This window comes from Ovis canadensis, chromosome 14 (assembly GCF_042477335.2).
Source record: "Ovis canadensis isolate MfBH-ARS-UI-01 breed Bighorn chromosome 14, ARS-UI_OviCan_v2, whole genome shotgun sequence".
NCBI lineage: Eukaryota > Metazoa > Chordata > Mammalia > Artiodactyla > Bovidae > Ovis > Ovis canadensis.
The window spans coordinates 17,079,292-17,102,124 of NC_091258.1; the positions used below are offsets into that span (position 1 = coordinate 17,079,292).

At 42.3% G+C, this 22,833-nt stretch overlaps 1 long non-coding RNA gene and 1 other non-coding gene across 2 annotated transcripts in view; one reads left to right on the plus strand and one right to left on the minus strand.

Moving 5' to 3' along the window:
- The window catches only part of LOC138418367 (uncharacterized), a 501,494-nt gene that overhangs the window by 93,353 nt on the left and 385,308 nt on the right, over nt 1-22,833 (minus strand). The window lies entirely within an intron of this gene.
- On the plus strand, nt 8,908-8,979 carry TRNAR-GCG (transfer RNA arginine (anticodon GCG)). Its single transcript has one exon. It is a non-coding gene; the product is annotated as a tRNA-Arg (tRNA).

Consider the following 22,833-nt stretch of genomic DNA (forward strand, 5'->3'; position numbering starts at 1 on the left):
TAATGATAAGATTTTATTATTTTGTCAGTGTGATTGGTTTTGGTCAGAGGAAGACACAAAATGGATTATGAAATAAGTCTCAAGGGAGCAATTTTGGTACCTGAGACCACATTTGGTAATATCCAGAGACATTTTTCTAGACATTTTCTGGTGATAGAAGCAAGGTTCGATGCTGTAAAGAGCAATATTGCATAGGAACCTGGAATGTCAGGTCCATGAATCAAGGCAAACTGGAAGCGGTCAAACAAGCGATGGCAAGAGTGAACATCGATATTCTAGGAATCAGCGAACTAAAATGGACTGGAATGGGTGAATTTAACTCAGATGACCATTATATCTACTACTGCAGGCAGGAATCCCTTAGAAGAAATGGAGTAGCCATCATGGTCAACAAGAGAGTCTGAAATGCAGTACTTGGATACAATCTCAAAAACGACAGAATGATCTCTGTTCATTTCCAAGGCAAATCATTCAATATCACGATTCCAAGTCTATGCCCCAACCAGTAACAATGAAGAAGCTGAAGTTGAATGGTTCTATGAAGACCTACAAGACCTTTTAGAACTAACACCCAAAAAAGATGTCCTTTTCATTATAGGGGACTGGAATGCAAAAGTAGGAAGTCAAGAAACACCTGGAGTAACAGGCAAATTTGGCCTTGGAATGCGGAATGAAGCAGGGCAAAGACTAATGGCGTTTTGCCAAGAAAATGCACTCGTCATAGCAAACACCCTCTTCCAACAAGACAGGAGAAGACTCTACACATGGACATCACCAGACGGTCAACACCGAAATCAGATTGATTATATTCTCTGCAGCCAAAGATGGAGAAGCTCTATACAGTGAACAAAAACAAGACCAGGAGCTGACTGTGGCTCAGATCATGAACTCCTTATTACCAAATTCAGACTTAAAGTGAAGAAAGTAGGGAAAACCGCTAGACCATTCAGGTATGACCTAAATCAAATCCCTTATGATTATACAGTGGAAGTGAGAAATAGATTTAAGGGCCTAGATCTGATAGATAGAGTGCCTGATGAACTATGGAATGAAGTTCCTGACCCTGTACAGGAGATAGGGATCAAGACCATCCTCGTGGGAAAAAAAATGCAAAAAAGCAAAATGGCTGTCTGGGGAGGCCTTACAAATAGCTGTGAAAAGAAGAGAAGTGAAAAGCAAAGGAGAAAAGGAAAGATATAGGCATCTGAATGCAGAAATCCAAAGAAAAGCAAGAAGAGATAAGAAAGCGTTCTTCAGCGATCAAGGCAAAGAAATAGAGGAAAAGAACAGAATGGGAAAGACTAGAGATCTCTTCAAGAAAATTAGAGATACCAAGGGAACATTTCATGCAAAGATGAGCTCAATAAAGGACAGAAATGGTATGGACCTAACAGAAGCAGAAGATATTAAGAAGAGGTGGCAAGAATACACAGAAGAACTGTACAAAAAAGATCGTCACGACCCAGATAATCACGATGGTGTGATCACTCACCTAGAGCCAGACATCCTGGAATGTGAAGTCAAGTGGCCTTAGAAAGCATCACTACGAACAAAGCTAGTGGAGGTGATGGAATTCCAGTTGAGCTATTTCAAATCCTGAAAGACGATGCTGTGAAAGTGCTGCACTCAATATGCCAGCAAATATGGAAAACTCAGCAGTGGCCACAGGACTGGAAAAGATCAGTTTTCATTCAAATCCCAAAGAAAGGCAACGCCAAAGAATGCTCAAACTACCACAAAATTGCACTCATCTCACATGCTAGTAAAGTAAAGCTCAAAATTCTCCAAGCCAGGCTTCAGCAATATATGAACCATGAACTTCCTGCTGTTCAAGGTGGTTTTAGAAAAGGCAGAGGAACCAGAGATCAAATTGCCAACATCCGCTGGATCATCAAAAAAGCAAGAGAATTCCAGAAAAACATCTATTTCTGCTTTATTGACTATGCCAAAGCCTTTGACTGTGTGGATCACAATAAACTGTGGAAAATTCTGAAAGAGATGGGAATACAAGACCACCTAACCTGCCTCTTGAGAAATCTGTATGCAGGTCAGGAAGCAACAGTTAGAACTGGACATGGAACAACAGACTGGTTCCAAATAGGAAAAGGTGTACATCAAGGCTGTATATTGTCACCCTGCTTATTTAACTTCTATGCAGAGTACATCATGAGAAACGCTGGGCTGGAAGAAACACAAGCTGGAATCAAGATTGCCAGGAGAAATATCAATAACCTCAGCTATGCAGATGACACCACCCTTATGGCAGAAAGTGAAGAGGAGCTAAAAAGCCTCTTGATGAAAGTGAAAGTGGGGAGTGAAAAAGTTGGCTTAAAGCTCAGCATTCAGAAAACGAAGATCATGGCATCCGGTCCCATCACTTCATGGGAAATAGATGGGGAAACAGTGGAAACAGTGTCAGACTTAATTTTGGGGGGCTCCAAAATCACCGCAGATGGTGACTGTAGCCATGAAATTAAAAGACGCTTACTCCTTGGAAGGAAAGTTATGACCAACTTAGATAGCATATTCAAAAGCAGAGACATTACTTTTCCAACTAAAGTCCATCTAGTCAAGGCTATGGTTTTTCTAAGTGGTCATGTATGGATGTGAGAGTTGGACTGTGAAGAAGGCTGAGCACCGAAGAATTGATGCTTTTGAACTGTGCTGTTGGAGAAGACTCTTGAGAGTCCCTTGGACTACAAGGAGATCCAACCAGTCCATTCTGGAGGAGATCAACCCTGGGATTTCTTTAGAGGGAATGATGCTGAAGCTGAAACTCTAGTACTTTGGCCACCTCATGCTAAGAGTTGACTCATTGGAAAAGACTCTGATGCTGGGAGGGACTGGGGGCAGGAGGAGAAGGGGCGACAGAGGATGAGATGGCTGGATGGCATCACTGACTCTATGGATATGAGTTTGGGTGAACTCCGGGAGTTGGTGATGGACAGCGAGGCCTGGTGCGCTGCAGTTGATGGGGTCGCAAAGAGTCAGACACGACTGAGCGACTGACCTGAACTGAACTGAGAGACATTTTTCGGAGAAGGCAATGGCACCCCACTCCAGTACTCTTGCCTGGAATATCCATGGACGAAGGAGCCTGGTAGGCTGCAATCCCTGAGGTTGCTAAGAGTCGGACATGACTGACTGACTTCACTTTCACTTTTTACTTTCCTGCATTGGAGAAGGAAATGGCAACCCACTCCAGTGTTCTTGCCTGGAGAATCCCAGAGACGGGGAAGCCTGGTGGGCTGCCATCTATGGGGTCGCACAGAGTCAGACATGACTAAGCGACTTAGCAGCAGAGACATTTTTAATTGTCACGACTCAGGGAAGTGCTATTGGCATCCAGTGGGTAGAAGCCAAGCTTGCTGCTGAACTTAACGTGACTAGGACAACCCCCTTCCCTAACAGCCCCCAGTACCCCCCAAATAATTATCTGCCCCAAATGTTAATAGTGCTGAGTCTGGGGAATCTTTCAGTCGTCCATTCAACATCAATGCATCTGAACTAGGCAGCTGCAGTGGAGCTAGGTCCACGTTTCATTCATTCACGAAATCCTCATTTTTGGATCTATTAATACTTCTGTGCCAATGACTATGATATTTTCCTGATAAAAAGATGAAGATATGGTTAGTTCAGGGCAGCCCTGTCTTCACATGGCTCACTGCACAGTGGGGGATATTGATGAGTGCTGAGCCACTGAAACACAAGGCAGTAGTGGTGGAAACGCAGGCAGTGATGGGCGTCCACGGAGGAGGAGGAAGACATTACATTTTTCATCAATTATCACTGATCTATGCATAATGAAAGATGCTCCATGGTGCTACCAGAGCAGTTAATGGGGTGACACCTAACTTCTTGGTGTCTGTGATACTCCATTGAGAAAGTACAAAAAGGTACAAAATCAAGAGAAGCGTCCTCCAAGTTGACAGAACCCCATATGCAAAAACACTGAGTCAGAAATAGGAGGAAAGGAACCAATGGGGACCATACCACAGGAAACGCTGCTGGGGGCGAAGAGGGAGCTGGTGGGGGTCACGGCGGCAGCATCATGCAGGCCAGTCGTGGTGTTCACTCAGCAATGGAAATAAGCTGCTCTGAAGTGCTGCTCCAAAACCGAATAACATCCACCGATCCTAGCGGGAGCTCTTGACTATACAGAAATGAAGAAAGCAACCCTAAATGAGGCCCAGCGTTCCGAATGGTGTGGGGTGGATTGGAGTTGTGGTTTACTTCCTCTCAGGTATCTGGGAAGGTGATTTGTAGAATAGTCTTGTGAACTTTTGAATGGGAGTTCAGTAACCTCACCACCAGCCCCTACGTGCCTCCTCCCCCAACCAACACACACACACACACACACACACACACACACACACACAGAGGTGTATTATCAGGTGGGCCAAAAGCTTGTTCATGTTTTTCTATAAGAAATTCTGGAAAAATCTGAACGAACTTTATGGCCAACCCCAATATTTCTTTAAGTCTCAACACATTCTTAGAGAAACTGTTGCAGTGGCTATTTATTAAGAGCCATCAGAATGAAAGCAAGCAAGCATCTCTGAACGTGGCATTTCAGTGAATGGTGGCCTTTCAGAAAGACATTTTGAATTGCAAATGAGACTTTGAAGGTTTTTTTTTTTTTTTTTCCTAAAAGAGATTACATCAATTGAAAGCAGGAGAGTTTTTTTGGGTCAGTCTTGTATTTGCTACTTAATGAAAATTGGTTTGGGAAAGAAATGCCATTCCTCTGACTTCATAGTATTTATTATTTGAAAGATTGTGCCTTTCCCAGGGGTAGTAATTAAATAACTGGAAAAAATTAAGATGATAGGGAATTAGTGGTGCACAAAGAATGTAGCTATTTCTCTCCCTCTAAAATACATTTGTGAGGTTTAGTACAGCCACTACGTGGTAAATGGCTAACCTGTGTAAGTGCTTTAAGTATTTAATGCGCAATTTACCTGTGACATGGTTAAACAGTGAATTAACAATTTGTTTACAAAAACCAAAATGACAAAGAGGAACAAGCCCAGACCAAATCTAACCAGCTGGTTTGGAATCTCGGCTCTGGCCTCTAACTGGCACTATGGCCATGTGGTTTCGTGGGAAAGCTGGATTTAACTGTTACAGTGTCTAGGATCTCGTGCTCAAAAACTGAATTATTGGTGGAAAAATTATATATAAAAAATAGAAAGCAAGGCACTGTATGATAACTGTGTCAAATAAATACTACAATTAGCAGCACAATGGCTCCTCCTATTTGGGGTAACTCTGATGGCACCCCACTCCAGCGTTCTTGCCTGGAGAATCCCAGGGACAGAGGAGCCTGGTGGGCTGTCGTTCATAGGGTCGCACAGAGTCGGACACGACTGAAGCGACTGAGCATGCATGCATGCATTGGAGAAGGAAATGGCAGCCCACTCCAGTGTTCTCACCCGGAGAATCCCAGGGACAGAGGAGCCTGTGGGCTGCCGTCTACGGGGTCACACAGTCAGACACGACTGAAGCGACTTAGCAGCAGCAGCAGTAGCTGGTATCAAGTTCATAGTAAGGGCAAGGTATGTCACCAAACTTGAATTATCTTTGAGACTATCTGCCCAAATCCAGTACTAAAGAAAAGTCAATATTAGAATGTAGAAAAACATAACTTCCAACTGGTGGGTTATTTCTTGGCTTTGACATTCTGATAATTTGAAGTTATTTTGGACATTAAGTTGACATAAGTCCAGTTCAGTCGCTCAGTCGTGTCCAACTCTTTGCGACCCCATGGACTGCAGCACGCCAGGCCTCCCTGTCCATCACCAACTCCTGGAGCTTGCTCAAACTCATGTCCATCCAACCATCTCATGCTCTGTTGTCACTTTCTCCTCCTCCTGCCTTCAATCTTTCCTAGCGTCAGGGTCTGTTCTAAGGGGTCAGTTCTTCTCATCAGGTGGTCAAAGTACTGGAGCTTCAGCATCAGTCCTTCCAATGAATATTCAGGATTGATTTCCTTTAGGATTGACTCATTGGATCCTCTTGCTGTCCAAGGGACTCTCAAGAGTCTTCTCCAACAACACAGTTCAAAAGCATCAATTCTTCGGCGCTCAGCTTTCTTTATGGTCCAACTCTCACATCCATACAGCACTACTGGAAAAACCATAGCTTTGAATAGACAGACCTTTGTCAGCCAAGTAATGTCTGCTTTTTAATATGCTGTCTCTAAGTTGGTCATAGCTTTTCTTTCAAGGAGCAAGCATCTTTTAATTTCATGGCTGAAGTCACCATCTGCAGTGATTTTGGAGCTCAAGAAAAACTGTCTGTCACTGTTTCCATTGTTTCCCCATCTATTTGCCTTGAAGTGATGGGACCAGATGCCATGATCTTAGTTTTCTGAAAGTTGAGTTTTAAGCCAGCTTTTTCACTTTCCTCTTTCACTTTCATTAAGAGGCTCTTTAGTTCCTCTTAACGTTATTTAAATTGCTTTGATGCAGATAAGAGCACACACACATTTTCTTCTTTTGTAAAAATGCCACTTGACTCACAAAGCTTCCATCATTAATGATAACTAACCATGAGAAAAATAATGAAGTATGTGCATTTTTAGTTCTAAGGAAGCTGAACTGCATGATATGAGGTTAGTGAATACTTCCAAATTTCCCAGAGGGCTGAAAAAGCTTGTTAAAATGTCACTTGATATTCTAATGATAGAAAAAACAATGACAGCTGATGTCTTTGTTTCCAGAGAATTACACTGGAACAAAGAAAACAAATATGAAGAAAAAAAAAGACTATTAAAAAAAAAACGGAAAACAAATATGAAAAATAAGAATATTTTCTAAGTTATAAATTTGTTTCAAACTTATTTGTCAACTTGGGATACCTAGTTTGATAAGCTTCCCCTAATGTACAAGATTTAAGAGATGTAGGTTCAATCCCTGGGTCAGGAGGATCTCCTGGAGGAGGGCACGGCAACCCACTCCAGTATTCTTATCTGGAGAATCCCACAGGAGCCTGGAGGGCGATGGTCCATAGTATCTCAAAGAATCGGACACAACTGAAGTGACTTAGCATGCACCCATGTACACTCCTAACTGAATGATTAGAGTTCCTTGTTCAAGGAAGGTGAGCTGACCTGCTAGTTAAAATGTAAAACAAAGCGTCAGAGCTGCTAAAAGCATCTTTAACAGACTGGACTAGGAAGAGGGTGATGGCCAAGTAAGCAGCTAATTCCATGGTTAGCAAATCAATCACTAAATCCCCTACTATTTTTCAAGATTTTAAAACAAAACCCATGATCATCAAAAGGCTTCTGCCTTATAATTTGAGCATGTAAAATCACATCTGCTTCTTCAGGATAATTAATGCATTGACATTCAAATCAATTGATAAGAGCACAAGTGAGTGACATTAGTTAATAATGAAGAAAACACGCGTTGAGGGCTGGCCATGTTGCAAGGAGTGTACCATGCTCCAGGGACATACACTGTTGCAGAAACCAGTACTCGAGAAACCAAGCACCACACTTGGAGAGCTGGAGAACTCAGGTTAATTACACCGGCGGGCCCAGAGGACTTAACACTGGAAGCTCTGAGCCCCGAACAAAGGGATTACAGAGTTTTTATAGAGAGACTGTAGTGGGCAACACTAGCTGCTAATAGGCTGGTTTAAACTAAGCGGTTTCGCACGCGTGGGAACAGCAGTCAAGATGGGGAGGGGACTGCCTGACCTGGACAGGCATGATTAAGCAGGTTTGCAGGGGCTGGACGACTGCAAAGAGCAGGACAGGGTGAGTGAGATAGACTCCAGTTCCTAGCATTGTAAGTCCCCACTTTCTCAGACTATGTGAGTTAATGTGATCCAGATTTTGCAAGGGGCAAGCTGAGTTACAGAGGCAGGAGAAGGAGGTTGTGCAAAATTTTAACTTTTCCTCTTCATACATGAACAAGATACAGTCACTGACCACAGAACATGTGGTCTGGTGGTGTGTACGAGCTGACACCTCTGATCCAAATGTCAGGTTTATCAGGAAGTGCCTGGGGTCAAGGTTGGACCCAGAGATGCTGTCAGGAGCCATGAGGTTCAGGTACGTAAGAGAAGGTGGAGAGCGCGGGTTTAGGCCGTGGGGCACGGGAGGCTGTATGCTGTCACAGCACAGCGACCAAACGCAACATGCCGGGGAAGGGAATCAGCGTGAGTGCTCACTTGTGCTCGGCACCCCCTACTTTGGGGGCCTCCAGATACAGACAGAAGTGGAAAGTCCAGGGTTGGGGAGGTTACAGCCTGCTGCTCAAGTGCTCAGCTGTCAGCCTCCATCAAGCCAAAAACTAACCCGAGTGGTCTACAACACAGTCCAGTCTTGGCAACTGGATTTTGACTTTCGCTTCAGGAGACACCACAGTGATGTGCAGGCCACCTGCAGGGAGAGGGGTTTCAAACTGAATTCGAGGCATTAGGGTTCAGTAGGGTTGCCCTACAGGAGGTAGACTGGACTGGCCACTACGGCCTGACCACAAACATCTCTGCTCTCTTTCTCCACTTTAACCTGAGCAGCTCCTCTTTTGGCTTTTTATCCAAGATATTAATGAAGGCAGTTTTTCTGCTTTTAACATACAAGAACAGAAGAGAATAATTAGCTAATTATGTACTAAAATCCTTTAAAAATCAGTATATATATATATATGGAAATAAATATATAAGTATATAGTAAATGACATATATGTACATAATATATACAAACATATGTAATATATTTATTAGATATAAGTATAAACACATAATTTATATATATATATATATATGCATATCTCATAAAAAAGAAGTCACCATGGTTCTGGGGGTGTCTCCTTCCCAAGATATCAGCTCCATTATCTGCTAGATACCTGCTCTTGGCCAAGTTTTCTAATTCATTTAAACTGCAGTTTGGTTTCCCTTGTAGCTCAGTTGGTAAAGAATCTGCCTGCGGTGCAGGAGACCCAGGTTCGATTCCTGGGTTGGGAAGATCCCCTGGAGAAGGAAATGGCAACCCACTCCAGTATCCTTGCCTGGAAAATCTCACGGACAGAGGGCTGCAGTCCATGGCGTCGCAAAGAGTCGGGCACCACTGAGCGACTAACACTAACTCTTCCTCTGCCAAGTGGAGGTATTAATGGTACCTGTCTCCTAGTATGGCTGAGAGAATTAACTCAATCAGTATAACAAGGGCTTGACTACAACCTCGCACAGAGTAGGCTCCCAATCAGTGTCAGATATTTTTCTAAGTTGCCAAAGGCATGTGCTGCATCAGGGAAGACTGGGTTAATAAAAGAGAGGAAAAACCCAGCATCAGTTATCCCGCTTTTGATTTTCCACAAAGGCTTTTGAGCCCACGTGATGTAATAGCTTTGGACGGATGGATAGGCTTTGCTCATGAGCAGTGGGTACACTAAATTCAAAATCTTTCTCCTGCATTTTAAGAACTAAGCCTGGATAATTCGGAGTGGGTAGTTTCACCACGAGGAGCAGGTCGAATGGCAGACTGGTTGGAAGTGCAAGCCCTGTGATCAGAATGAGAAAGCAGGGCGCCCCCTGTTGACGGGAGGCAGGTCGGGGAGCAGAGGTGTCATCCCTAGGTTCAGAGTCCTGACCTGGAGAGAGGACCCCCCCTACTCCCAGCCCCTGGGACTAGGTCAGGGGGACATGAGTGACAGAAACTACACCAGGACCTTCCACCGAGGGAGCCGCCTGCACGTTATCCCTCAGACGGCAAGAGAGCTACACGGAGCATCGGGGGAAAGGTGAGCCAGGAGGAAAATCTCGCAGTAGTGTCCTAGTCCAAGCCCCGCAAATGGCACTGCCTAGCAGTCCATGCGGCTTCCCACCACGGATGCCCTCCGCCGGCGACCTGTGGCGGCCTCGGGGTGGGATGAGGAGACTGCAGGGGGTGCGGGCCTTTTAACCGGAGGCCAAGGCTAGCAGTAGCAGTGGGCCCCAAACAGCATCCACAGGCCCCTAGTCAGCAGCAGGAAAGGCGAGGCCCTCGGGGGCAGAGCTAATAGGAACATCAGCAGATAGCCCACATGTGGGAGCGCAGATGGTGACGTCAACAAGAGGAAGATTTTTAAATCTTCCTCTTCACCCAGCAGCTCTCTTAGGAATGTGGAAGAAGAAAAAGAAAAAACGGATTATGGAGAAATAGCCACAAAAAGGGACTTCAACTTTGCTGGTACTTTCTCCTAGAATTCAACAGAAAGAGGTGGGTTTCAACAGGAAGAAACTATTGCCTTGAATTTGTTTTTAATCATCCTTTGGTTCACCCTATCTCCTTGGCATAGATTGCTACTTTTAGGAGTCAGAATCCAGAACAAGTTACAGAACACTCAAAAAAAACCAAAAACAAAAAATCAGAAGAAACAGTAACAACTCGCTACTTCTGTTGAACATTTCAGTCCTAGCAGGATGAAACCTGACCCTTCTGTAGAACATGATCGATGGTCAGGTTTTGCATTATTTAGCCACTGCAAATGGAGCCAACACATTTTCCGTCCCCAGAAGGTCCCTTTCAGCTCGGTGAGGCCTCGTGCTCAGGGCGCAGAGGGTCATCTCTGTGGGGCATTTGTAAAGACAGTTTTCTGTGTACAGGCCAATGTCCTTTCCCAAGCCAAATTATCCTTTAATGGGCTCTCAGCGTTTTGTCTCATTCTCATTCCTCCAGTGAATTCCTCCAGCTGACCATGAATCAGAAATCTTTTTTTTTTTTTCTATTTTTTATTTTCCCTCTGAGTCACTCTAGTCCCTATTTATGAACATTTAGTTGCTTTTAGAAACCTACCCTTCAGTAGGTTGGAAGGAGTGTCATAAAGCCTGTAGAATTAGAAAGAACTTTAGGGAGAATCTAGTCTAATTTATACATAAACTGAGGCCCAGGTGACCTGTGGGAGGCTACATAATAAACGGCACACCTGAGCTCAAAATGAATCTTGTTGGCCCCAGCCTGAAGCACCAAGACACACACTTTGGGACACATCACAGGTGGCCTGAAGTGAGACTGAGACGAACTTTCGGGTCCACAGATGGGCCCAGAGATCCACGGACAGACATCCACTGGAGAGCCATTTCCCCAAAGCATCCAGCTTCTATAAAAGCAGTTTAGACCAGGGTCAGCCACATTTTCTGAGAGCCTAATTTCCTGAGGAAACAGCCCTTAGTCACCAAGAGTCGAGTGAAGAATCGACCCATTTGGAGGCCTGATGAAAACGAGGAAAGGAATCTGGTTTAGGTTTTCTTCTGAACAGGGAAAGTGACATGATTTACGGCTTCGCTAAAAGCAAACTTTTTTGCAGAAGGAAAGTACTTTGAGCTGAAAATTCCTAGGTTTTACTGGAGTTTGGTAAAGGGAGAAGCTGTTGATGTAGGAGGTTAATGTCTGTCACAGTCTGGGTATTTTACAATGAGTTCCTTCACAGCATGTTCAATTTAAGAATAAAGAGGTCTTTAACAGTTAGTGAAAGTTTAATGAGGATCACAACAGCCCCCCAGATGCTTACAACCCATTTAAATAACCCATAACCTCTATGTTTATCATGAGAGGGAACATGGCAATTTACGGCATTAGAAACATTCTTCTGAAAAACTTTCCAGTTTCCACAGGCATTTCCAATAATTTTCTTTTACTTTCTGCAATTTATAAATTACAGAGTACACGTTACTACGGCAACTACCTCTAGTCTCTCTGTTACTCAAATACATGAAAGATAAGCCTTGGGGATATGATTCCACCAGCGAACAATTTACTGAATGGTTTAATCCCTAAATATTTCCTTCTTCTGCTATCCGTTTTAGCTGAGACATCAGGATAGCTACCATCAGGAAGGCAAATACAGAATTAAATAAAAGCACATGTGTTTTCTGGGTAATAAATCAAGGAGGCCTAAAGAATACAGAAAAGGAAGATAAGTGAGATCACTGGAGCTATGTTTGGCAGCTGCTTACAGCTGTGTTCTCCTGTAAAATCCAAACTTGAACTTGCACGGACATCAGAGTCACCTAGAAGACTTGCTGAAACGCAAGGGGTCTCCCTGGAAGTGGAGCCCAGGTTGGAGTTAGGAGACTGGAGGTGGGGCCTGGGAATCCGCTTTCCTTCCAGCTCCCAAGGGAGGCTGATACCACCGGTCCAGACACCTGGCTACTACCGCTCTAAGCACTGTTTGAAGCATTTTAAAGAACTGTAGTAAAAACACACCCCACATAAAATTTACCGTTTTGACCATTTTCAATTGCAGCATTCAGAGGCACTAATGACATGTTGTACACTGTCCACCTCCAGAACCCTTTCTTCACCCCAAACCAAAACCCTGCACCCACCAAGCAATGACTCCCCATTCTCCCCACCCCCCGCCCCTGGCACCCCCCATTTTACTTTCCAGCTCTCTCGATTCACCTCGTAAAGTGAAATCATACAACACTTATCCTTTTGTATCTGAATGTCCTTCCTCTATAAGACTGAATAATAAATATCCCATTGTATGGCTAGACCACATTTTTAATCCAATCATCCATGGATGGATTTTGGGTGGTTTCTGCCTTGTAGCTATTGTGAATAATGCTGCTGTGACCAAGAGTGTATAAAAACGTATTCATATAACTACTTTGAATTCTCTGAGGTATATACTTGGAATTGCTTATTCTAACTGTTTTACTGTCACAATTATACTTCAACTTCAGAAAAATAGACATTATTATCCTCATTTTACAGATGAGGAAACTGAGACCCTCAGAGTTCAGATTTTCCTCAGGTCACACAGGTGGTAAGTGGAGTCTGGTTTCCAGCTCAGGTTGGCTGGCTCCAGGGTTCAGGTACCCAGGAAACTCAACCGTCTTCTCTACCTGAAGGAACATTTTACTTTTCATGGAAAATCATTACTGACACGGACTTTTTTTTTTTTTACAATAAAATGTAAGTAATTACCTTTCAGAAATAATACGCTAAAGCATGAGATTAAATATATGTATGTAAGAATTTTGTTGGAAGATAAAGCAAATTACTCTTTCCAGTTTGCTGATTTATGCATTCCTCCTTTAAGTTTTTTTCTGGAACAAAGCAGGCAAAACTGTTTTTGAAATCTGCTATTTAGAGACCCAAACTATTTCCAGTTGCCCCAACAGTTCAACTCCGAGCAGTAAAAATGGCAATCCAGCAGTGGAGCAGAATTATTCTTGGAATGATCAGGAAAGTGGGATTGCCCCACTATCATATATTCAGCTCTCTGCATAATTAAACCAAACTAGTTACTGAGAAAGTCCTCTAGTGGGCTTCACATGCAGCTAAATTCAATGAGTTGCTTCGCAAGTGGGAAACCATGATCTGAGTGGCGCAGGCAAAACCTAGCACAGTATATGCAACACGGAAAACCGAAAACGGCTGAGAAAAGCACAGGGGCAAGCTTGATCCACTAGACTCTCAGCTATTTCTGGAATGCACCCTCCGCCAATGTGGACAGCCTATTTCCATACCTAGGACTTAAAAGGGTTGGGGTGTGTGACAGGCGTGTCAAGTAGGAGGGTTTGCTGGGGGCCAGCATGAGGAACTCCGCCCATGGCAAAGGTCATGAGGAAGGAGGCTTGGCATACGCAAAGGCGTGATCAAGCCTCAGGAAACCCCCTGTTCCCCAGCATCTACCCCAAAACCAGAGTCTGTTTTATGCTCTCACCTACACCTCTGACTTTACGGGGGGCTCTCCTCCATCACCATTTCTCTCGGAGAAGGAGCTAACTTGCAGCTCCAAGTCAATAAAAATTCCTGGGCGTGACAAGAGTGTTTCAGCTTATGGACTCCTCTGAAGGTTATCTAGCCCGCCTGTACAGGTTCGTCAGGCCACATGTGATTGTTTACAGCCTCCCAATCTGAGAGGCGTGAGATGTTTTAGACTTACTAAAGGCAAATTCTTTTGGGGAGTTGGAAATTATTAGTATAGTGGGTTGGTTAGGAATTATATTGGTGAAGGGTTTTTCATATGTTGTGCCAATAATTGCTGCTAATTCCCTGCCCTGGGTGTGACAAGGATGTCTCAGGTCAAACCTCTCTGCTGACAGACTAGCTTGTGTGACAGGATTATCCATACTCACATGATTGTTTACTACCTCTCAACCATAAACAGCACAGAGAGTTTTGGAGTATTTTGAAAGTCTTAATTAGCATAGGGCTTTTCTCATTGTTGAGTCAATGATTGCCACCAGGCCTCCATATCCTTAGGCACCTGGGAATATATAAATCAATGTATTTGGAATATAGAAAAGGAAATATAGTAGTTTTAAGGTTAGCAATACTAGACTTTTTGAGTTAATGAATTTTCTCTTTTGTAATAGATCACTGTTCAATTGAGTTCAGTTGCTCAGTCGTGCCGACTCTTTGCTACCCCATGAATCGCAGCATGCAAGGTCTCCCTGTCCATCACCATCTCCCAGAGTTCACTCAGACTCATGTCCATCGAGTCCGTGATGCCATCCACCCATCTCATCCTCTGTCGTCCCCTTCTCCTACTTCCCCCAATCCCTCCCAGCATCAGAGTCTTTTCCAATGAGTCAACTCTTAGCATGAGGTGGCCAAAGTACTAGAGTTTCAGCTTCAGCATCATTCCCTCTAAAGAAATCCCAGGGTTGATCTCCTCCAGAATGGACTGGTTGGATCTCCTTGTAGTCCAAGGGACTCTCAAGAGTCTTCTCCAACAGCACAGTTCAAAAGCATCAATTCTTCGGTGCTCAGCCTTCTTCACAGTCCAACTCTCACATCCATACATGACCACTAGAAAAACCATAGCCTTGACTAGATGGACTTTAGTTGGAAAAGTAATGTCTCTGCTTTTGAATATGCTATCTAAGTTGGTCATAACTTTCCTTCCAAGGAGTAAGCGTCTTTTAATTTCATGGCTACAGTCACCATCTGCGGTGATTTTGGAGCCCCCCAAAATTAAGTCTGACACTGTTTCCACTGTTTCCCCATCTATTTCCCATGAAGTGATGGGACCGGATGCCATGATCTTCGTTTTCTGAATGCTGAGCTTTAAGCCAACTTTTTCACTCCCCACTTTCACTTTCATCAAGAGGCTTTTTAGCTCCTCTTCACTTTCTGCCATAAGGGTGGTGTCATCTGCATAGCTGAGGTTATTGATATTTCTCCTGGCAATCTTGATTCCAGCTTGTGTTTCTTCCAGCCCAGCGTTTCTCATGATGTACTCTGCATAGAAGTTAAATAAGCAGGGTGACAATATACAGCCTTGATGTACACCTTTTCCTATTTGGAACCAATCTGTTGTTCCATGTCCAGTTCTAACTGTTGCTTCCTGACCTGCATACAGATTTCTCAAGAGGCAGGTTAGGTGGTCTTGTATTCCCATCTCTTTCAGAATTTTCCATAGTTTATTGTGATCCACACAGTCAAAGGCTTTGGCATATTCAATAAAGCAGAAATAGATGTTTTTCTGGAATTCTCTTGCTTTTTCAATGATCCAGTGGATGTTGGCAATTTGATCTCTGGTTCCTCTGCCTTTTCTAAAACCAGCTTGAACATCAGGGATTTCACAGTTTGCGTATTGCTGAAGCCTGGCTTGGAGAATTTTGAGCATTACTATACTAGCATGTGAGATGAGTGCAACTGTGCAGGAGTTTGAGCATTCTTTGGCATTGCCTTTCTTTGGGATTGGAATGAAAACTGACATTTTCCAGTCCTCTGGCCACTGCTGAGTTTTCCAAATTTGTTGTCATATTGAGTGCAGCACTTTCACAGCATCATCTTTCAGGATTCGAAACAGCTCAACTGGAATTCCATCATCTCCCCTAGCTTTGTTCGTAGTGATGCTTTCTAAGGCCACTTGACTTCACATTCCAGGATGTCTGGCCCTAGATGAGCGATCACATCATCATGATTCTCTGGGTCGTGAAGATCTTTTTTGTACAGTTCTTCCGTGTATTCTTGCCACCTCTTCTTAATATCTTCTGCTTCTGTTAGGTCCATACCATTTCTGTCCTTTATTGAGCCCATCTTTGCATGAAATGTTCCCTTGGTATCAAACAAGAGATGGCAAGGGTGAACGTCGACATTCTAGGAATCAGCGAACTAAAATGGACTGGAATGGGTGAGTTTAACTCAGATGACCATTATATCTACTACTGCGGGCAGGAATCCCTCAGAAGAAATGGAGTAGCCATCATGGTCAACAAAAGAGTCCGAAATGCAGTACTTGGGTGCAATCTTAAAAACGACAGAATGATCTCTGTTTGTCTCTAAGACAAACCATTCAATATCATGGTAATCCAAGTCTATGCCCCAACCAGTAATGCTGAAGAGGCTGAAGTTGAACAGTTTTATGAAGACCTACAAGACCTTTTAGAACTAACACCCAAAAAAGATGTCCTTTTCATTATAGGGGACTGGAATGCAAAAGTAGGTAGTCAAGAAACACCTGGAGTAACAGGCAAATTTGGCCTTGGAATGCAGAATGAAGCATGGCAAAGACTAATAGAGTTTTGCCAAGAAAATGCACTGGTCATAGCAAACACCCTCTTCCAACAACACAAGAAAAGACTCTACACATGGACATCACCAGATGGTCAACACCGAAATCAGATTGATTTCAGTGCAGCCAAAGATGGAGAAGCTCTATACAATCAACAAAAACAAGACCAGGAGCTGACTATGGCTCAGATCATGAACTCCTTATTACCAAATTCAGACTTAAATTGAAGAAAGTAGGGAAAACCGCTAGACCATTCAGTTATGACCTAAATCAAATCCCTTATGATTATACAGTGGAGGTGAGAAATAGATTTAAGGGCCTAGATCTGATAGACAGAGTGCCTGATGAACTATGGAATGAGGTTCGTGACACTGTACAGGAGACAGGGATCAAGACCATCCCCATGGAAAAGAAATGCAAAAAAGCAAAATGGCTGTCTGGGGAGGCCTTACAAATAGCTGTGAAAAGGAGAGAGGCAAAAAGCAAAGGAGAAAAGGAAAGATATAAGCATCTGAACGCAGAGTTCCAAAGAATAGCAAGAAAAGATAAGAAAGTGTTCTTCAGCGATCAATGCAAAGAAATCGAGGAAAACAACAGAATGGGAAAGACTAGAGATCTCTTCAGGAAAATTGGAGATACCAAGGGAACATTTCATAGATGACTGTACTTTGTTATAAATCACTGTGTCCTTGCTATGTAAAAATGTAACTTCATCAGTATCTTAAGACTAAATAGATCTTAAGGTGAACATTGGTGAAAGGATTTTCATTTGTTGGGCTGATGTTTGCTGCTAAATCTCCATATTCCCTGCCCTTATAATGATTATAACTACATATAGGAGAAATAAGCATTAACCTTTAAGCATATAGGAGAAATAAGTATTAACCTTTAAGATTAATCATGTTAACCTTGGGTTAAATAAATTCCTTTCTTAATTGTAACTCACTACACCCTCACCCTATAGGAATGTAACTTTATTTGGAGGGTGGTGCCTGGTTTAAGAAAAAATACCCTTGGAAAAAATAAGTTTTTTGGTTATCAAAAAGAAAGGATCATAAAATGTCAGCAGGTCTCATGGCCAGAAGATGATGTAATATCCCTAAGACATTTTTTTAAATACATTTATGTGAAGCACCTGATTTTGATAAAGGTCAGGACTGCTGACCCCTGCGTGGCTCTGTATTCATCCCTATGTGTAACAAAAGGTATATAAGCAAACCCAAAAATAAAGAAATTGGATCAGTTTCCAGAAAGACTGATACCCCCATGTTGCTTCTTTTCTTGCTCCCCGTTTCTCTGGCTGAATTCCAAGTTATTCAGCCTCTTTTTCTCCACTAATTTTCCTACTACACTATCCATTTCTAATCTCTCTATATATCTGTAATTAAATATGTATTTTTCCAAGTACGCTGACGCTGTCCCCACCTTTGAATTCCCTGGATCCACCGGGGCTGGATCCTGGCAAGGGTTGATGAAGATGGTGGATTAAAATGGTCCAAAGAGAAGAGGAGGTCATCAATTATGGATATTTCAAAAACATTTTAAACTGCACATTAACTCTCCTGGATTTGCAATCAGGATGTGGTGGATTTTAAAGCTATTATGTGCAGGCAAATAAGCACGTCTATTCTTCAAGCATCATCTCAGACCATTCACGTACATTCTTTCCCTTGCCAATGTCAACGCTTTGAGAATATGGAAAGGTTATTTGAACACTGCTGTGTTTGTAATTGAAAGCCAACCTTTAGGTAAAAGAGGCATAGGAGAGGATGCAAGTATGCGAGAAAGGCACTTCTCCACTCCTTGGTCTAGATGCTCAGGCAGTGAGATACTGAGTAATTCTCATCAATATCTAGTAAATATGAGGATTTCTGTTACATAAACAACTAAAAGATGGGCACATTGTTCTACATATGACAATTTTGCAAATATTCCCTCGTCTCTACCCTTCTACACTATAACCTAATTAATTCCAGCTCTTCGAGGTGCTCCTTAAATTACATAATTATCCATTTGTGGACAGAAGAACAGCCATTTGTGGGAGATTCTGTGTAACTCCCATCTTCCAGAAAATAACTTTATTCATTCCTTTAGGATAGTATCTCGGGTTGCTATTTTACAAATTTAAATGATCATTAAATCACAAGAAACTGTTATCTCACTCCTTATACTTCCACTTTCACTTAAATATTTTCCTCTCTCCTGTCAACAAGTGTGACAACCTAGAAGAAACAGATAAATTTTGACTCAAGAAGAAATAGATAATTTGAACATACCAGTCACTAGAAGTGAAATAGAATCTGTAATTTAACAATTCCCTACAAACAAAAGTCCAGGACCAGATGGCATAACAGGTGAATTCTACTAAACATACAAAGAGCAATTTACACTGATCCTTCTTGAACTCTTTGAAGAAAGTGAAGAGGTGGGAACACTTCCAAGAACATTCTATGAAGTCACCATCAACCTGATACCAAAACTGGACAAAGACACCACCAAAAGAAGAAAATTACAGGCCACACTTTTCTTTTTCTGTCCATTTTAAAGATTAGTGATAATTAAAGCAAAGGGAGAATAGCAAATTAAAGATGTATAATTCTATGCATTCTTTTCTACCCCTACTCCAAGTTAAATTTTTACTTTTCATGTTTTGTTTTGTTTTGTTGTACAAAAGGACTTTTAAAGTATGCTTTTGCATTTAGATTCAACACTTAAGCTTGAATATATTCTGGACAGGAATTCAGATCCGGTTCCTACGGTTTGAGGTAGCTTCCTTATATCAACATTTGACTAACAGCTTCCTTTCCATGCCTAGAACATTCTCTTTTAATATCTCAGCTTACATGGGTCTCTGTTCAGAAAGTGGTTTCACTGGAAACTCTCTCAGAGTATTTATGATTCTCCTTTAACATGAGGTCCAAATGCAACTCACAAAGCTACCTTCTGTTGCAATGTCTCCACCAAGAAGTCTTAATTATTTCTTGTTGATATTCCTTTAAATATTTGGTTCTTTGAAGTCAAGGAGATGCCTGAATATTCAGTGTTTTCCTTCCTGTCAGTCAGGATTTTTTGTTCCATACAATAGGCACACACCGTGGATCACTTAAACAAAGTAGAGCTTTGTGGAAAGAAAACTGAGTTGCTCACAGGCTCTATAGAGGCTGAACAAAGATAACTGGGGTTAACTATCATTATTTCAAGGTATATATCTGATATTTTAGTTGCTATTCTTTGACATCTGCTTTTATTACACAGTTTTTCCTTGGTTCTTAGTCTTTTCTTCTTTTATGCCAAATTATATTTATTGAATCCTATATATCCTAGAATGTGAAGTCAAGTGGGCCTTAAAAAGCATCACTATGAACAAAGCTAGTGGAGGTGATGGAATTCCAGTTGAGCTATTTCAAATCCTGAAAGATGATGCTGTGAAAATGCTGCACTCAATATGCCAGCAAGTTTGGAAAACTCAGCAGTGGCCACAGGACTGGAAAAGGTCAGTTTTCATTCCAATCCCAAAGAAAGCCAATGCCAAAGAATGCTCAAACTACTGCACAATTGCACTCATCTGACACGCTAGTAAGTAATGCTCAAAGTTCTCCAAGCCAGGCTTCAACAGTACATGAACCATGAACTTCCAGATGTTCAACCTGGTTTTAGAGAAGGCAGAGGAACCAGAGATCAAATTTCCAACATCCGCTGGATCATCGAAAAAGCAAGGGAGTTCCAGAAAAACATCTATTTCTGCTTTATTGACTATGCCAAAGCCTTTGACAGTATGGATCACAATAAACTGTGGAAAATTCTTCAAGAGATGGGAATCCCAGACCACCTGACCTGCCTCTTGAGAAACCTGTATGTAGGTCAGGAAGCAACAGTTAGAACTGGACATGGAACAACAGACTGGTTCCAAATAGGAAAAAGAGTCCGTCAAGGCTGTATATTGTCACCTGCTTATTTAACTTCTATGCAGAGTACATCATGAGAAACGCTGGGCTGGATGAAGCACAAGCTGGAATCAAGATTGCTGAGAGAAATATCAATAACCTCAGCTATGCAGATGACACCACCCTTATGGCAGAAAGTGAAGAGGAACTAAAGAACCTCTTGATAAAAGTGAAAGTGGAGAGTGAAAAAGTTGGCTTAAAGCTCAACATTCAGAAAAATGAAGATCATGGCATCCGGTCCCATCACTTCATGAGAAATAGATGGGAAAACAGTGGAAACAGTGTCAGACTTTATTTTGGGGGGCTCCAAAATCACTGCAGATGGTGACTGCAGTCATGAAATTAGAAGACGCTTACTCCTTGGAAGGAAAGTTATGACCAACCTAGATAGCATATTCAAAAGCAGAGACATTATTTTGCCGACTAAGGTCCGTCTAGTCAAGGCTATGGTTTTTCTAGTAGTCATGTATGGATGTGAGAGTTGGACTGTGAAGAAGGCTGAGCGCCGAAGAATATTGATGCTTTTGAACTGTGGTGTTGGAGAAGACTCTTGAGAGTCCCTTGGACTGCAGGGAGATCCAACCAGTCCATTTTAAAGGGGATCAGTTCTGGGTGTTCTTTGTAAGGAATGATGCTAAAGCTGAAACTCCAGTACTTTGGCCACCTCATGCAAAGAGTTGACTCATTGGAAAATACTCTGAAGCTGGGAGGGATTGGGGGCAGGAGGAAAAGGGGGCGACAGAGGGTGAGAGGGTTGGATGGCATCACCGACTCGATGGATGTGAGTTTGAGTGAACTCCGGGAGTTGGTGATGGACAGGGAGGCCTGGCGTGCTGTGATTCATGGGGTCACAAAGAGTCGGACACGACTTCGCGACTGAACTGAAATTGAGCTGATATATTTATATAAAATATAGCATAAGGATTTACTTCTGCCACAGGAAGACAGCTGGATTAGAGATGATCTCCTTAATCTAGCTGAGAATTGAGCAGATTTCAAAGTAGAAGTTTTTGTATTAGTGAAGGCTGGCTTCTGGTTCACCTATAACCTTGTGACCAAATAGAACCACCTACTGATTTCCAAGGACCCCTCCTCTTGGGTGAATATAAACTCCATTTTGCTTCCTTCTCCCATTTCCATAGGACCGTGTATACATATTTTTTCTTCTTCTCAGTCTCTAAGCAACTGATTTTAGACTTGTCGTTGCCTTGAATGAACAATGGGGCTAAATGCCAGACTCACACAGCTGGGCTTTCTTTTCCCTCTGCAGTGCTTAAGGCAGCAGTTCCCCAAATACCCACTGCCTTAAAGGTAGATCTCTTGATAGCCTCAGTTTTATTTGTTTTTGTCCAGATTCTTCCAGCAGTTCTCAGGGTAACGTTGGCCTGTCACAAACTAGGCTGGTATCATCTTGAGCTGAACTCCCCTACTCAGATTGTAAAAGCTAAACGAGATTTGATAGAGTGTTTTATTAAGGGAATAAACGAGACTTCATTAGGGGAAGAGCTCACTGGTTGTTCTTGCCAGTGTCCCCCTAAATTTCACTCCCTTTCCTCAGACAGAACACGAGCCTGCAGAGCTAATCTGATCTGAGTGTTCTGCTAAAATGTCTCCTTGGATAGTGACTCACAGATCAACAAGGTGATGATAGCTTCTATTTCTGCAAGTATTATTTGCTGACAATTAAAGCATGATTTGTTTAGAGTAAAATATTTTTTCTTCCAAATGGTAGAGGAAGTGTGGATGGTGAAGATAGTAAAAATTTACAATATGAATCAGTAAATCTACAAAGCAAGACAATAGATAAAGCATTATGAGATTGTTAAATCTAAAAAAAAAAATGACCAGATATAGTAATATTTTCATAGAGTATATTAACTTCTCTTTGGGGAGAAATAGTGTTATTGTATAGAACCAAGGGCATCTTAACTCTGACAAATGAACAGATATAAATATAAAAGCAGAGCACAGCAAAAGTAAAATCACACTGGTGCAATACAAATGTTAAGTTCTGATTTAGGCTGACTTTGCTAATTCCTGGATCTTATAGAGTACTAATTGAAATTTAAAGAAATTAATGTGTTGTGAAAGGAGTACATCAAGGCTATATATTGTCACCTTGCTTATTTAACTTAAGTGCAGAGTACATCATGCAAAATTACTTTGCTGACAAAGGAATGTAGAGTCAGAGCAATGGTTTTTCCAGTAGTCATGTATGGAGGTGAGAGTTGGACCATAAGGAAGGCTGAGAAAGGAGAAAACTCTTTAGAGTGCCTTGGACTGCAAGGAGATCTAACCAGTCAATCCTAAAGGAAATCAACCCTGAATATTCACTGGAAGGACCAATGCTCAAGCTGAAGCTCCAATAGTTTGGCCACTTGATGTGAAGGGTCGACTCACTGATGCTGATGCTGGAACCC